Raw genomic sequence first — 2,630 nt, 5'->3', positions numbered from 1 at the left:
TGGATCACGTGAAAGCGTGGGATGAGAGGAGGTATCGCAAAGACGTAGAGAGGAGAACGGTTGACTGGGACACGTACCATGAACACATAAAGAGGTATGACAATGGTGTGAAGTACCGTCTGTGCTTGAGGCCACAGTGGACGTCAGCCGATGTCGCATTATTGGAGGAGGATGACTCCGAGGATGAAGCCTGTCGTGACCACCTCAGAGAGCTCAAAGCTGAATTCAGGGAGTATGCACCCCTGATGAACAGAATGGTAAGTAGTGTTATCTATTGTTTTGAGCTGTCAGCGGTTGGATGAAAACTGCTTTAGTCAATGTCACTGACTTACAAAATGATGCTTACATGTGCAGGCTTCGGAGCTTAACAGAAGCATTATTGATGGCTCGAGCGCGCTTGCGTATGACCCCAGAACCATGGAATCTGACAGCAAGCTGAGGGAAATGATGAAGGTAACATCGAGCCTCCTATCCATGTTATAGTTTACTTGTAACCCTAAAGTTGATCTGTATTATGTTCTTGGTTGTTTGTTATTGCAGAAGTTCATGACCCGTTGTCGTAAGATAGTGGGTATGCATGGGTGCGCTCGCGCGTGGCCGATGTCCATGTTCCTTCTCATGGAGGGTCGATGCGTGACATCGCTTCATCGAGCCATGCTGGCGGAGCTTCCTCTACCCATGTCGCCTCGTCATCCCATGTTATTGAGGAGGAAGAGGGAGAAGATGACAAGGAAGAAGAGGAAGAGGAGCAAGCCTATGAAGGAGGTGATGAGGAGGAGGAGTACGACGACGATGACGGACCTCCACCGACTCAGCCAACCCAGGCCAAGAGGGTATCTCATCCACACAAGGATGTTTTGAGCCCAACCCCATTCCAGAAAGAGCGTCCTCGTCGTCACACGAAGAAGCCGGATGAAATCCGCTCGAAGAGAAACGAGGAGCGTACCACCAAGAGGGGTAGGAACAAGTGATATGGTCATGTTGAACTCGCTTAGTTAAACCAGTTGTGTTGAGCTGTGAACGAGGACTTGTTTGCTATGTCAAACTACTTGGTATTGTCGATTTGCTACCTATTTACTATGTTTAACGTGTGAACCTATTTGATATGTTGAACTATCATTTACATGTTGATGTGTGATGCATGTTCTAATGTGTGAGATAATCATATTTTGATTTGCAAAAACTATTACTGCTATGTTGAACAGTCATTCATATTCTGTAATTGAAATGATCAACATCTGCTAAAAAGTAAGTGAGCAAAGGACCTTACCACTAGGGACTACGGCGGTAGGTTCTCACACCCTACCGCAAAATATTTGCGATTTGCGGTCACAGGGGACCCTGCCGCCAGATGTCCCGGTGGTAGGGTGTGAAACCCTATCGTAAATTTTCGTCGAGTTTCTGTTATAGAATCTGCCGGCACACGCAGGCTTTGCCACACCCTACCGCCGCGGGGCGCCATGGACTCCTACGACAGGAAATGATCAGAGATTTTACGAAGTCACCATAGGTGTCTCGTAGTCGACGAGAAAGTCTCCTTCCATTGAATGTACATTGTAGAAAATCCTGAAATAAATTCACGATAAATGCGAGTATCAGAATTTGAACCCTGCTGGGCTAGGTGTACTACTGTCCTCCTAACCATCCAACCAGAGGTTGATTCGTCAAATTAACTGTACTTGTAGAGTATTTCACCTTGGCCTATGTTTACCCTGGTCCAGTCATCGTTGATGGGCTGAGTCCGCACAAGGGAAAACGCCGAGGACCTTTTTTTTTGAGCCAAACACCGAGGACCTTTTTTTGAGGACCTTGGTACGTTTAACACCGGTTCAGCTCTACCAACACCGTTGTGTCACCCGTCAATCCGTCATATGGCTCGACGCCCCGGTGTCGAGGTACCGGACATCGTCGACATCTTTACTCATGTGTGGTTCCACACTTTTGTTTCTCACGTAAAACCATGTCAACTGAATTATTTGTTTTTTTGAGGGATAACCATGTCAACTGAATTGCCATGCAAAAACTTTGCAAAGGAGGTGATCGGCCGTACTAGATAGGGTTTTGACAAAGCTACGGCGCGGGAGGTCCTCTCACGGGAGAAGAGATAAGATGGTTCATCAAAAGAGCAAATAACACTAGTATCATGCATGATCCGCCAAAAACATTCAAAGCAATGCAGCACAAGGAAAAAGTTGCGGAAATAAAGGGTGGTGGTGCCGTGATTTGTCAGAGACAGCTCGTGACGCTGCCCCGGACTAGCGCAACAAAACGTACTGGCCTTGGCCCATGCACGGTCCAGAATCAATGAATTTTGTACGCGTGCATGCATGCACATGCATTTATCCGATCCATGTTGGCTGCCACCAGTACGATAATGTTCTTGGATCCTTTGCAATCCATGTCCCCATGGCCGCCATCTGGAATCGGCACTACCATTTGTTCATGTGATGTGGCATCACATACTCATATATGTGGGCACTGCAGCAATAAGTGGGTTGAATTTCATCTCAATCATGTCCTTATACATGCCAGATTGAACTAATCAGAATTAAAAGTATAACATACTGCATTGTACTTAACGTGTCATCTTGTCAATATTGCCGCGTGGAAAGTGCACTCGTAATTTAATC

This window comes from Triticum dicoccoides, chromosome 1A (assembly GCF_002162155.2).
Source record: "Triticum dicoccoides isolate Atlit2015 ecotype Zavitan chromosome 1A, WEW_v2.0, whole genome shotgun sequence".
Taxonomy (NCBI): Eukaryota; Viridiplantae; Streptophyta; class Magnoliopsida; order Poales; family Poaceae; genus Triticum; species Triticum dicoccoides.
Note: the sequence above shows the minus strand (reverse complement) of the source record.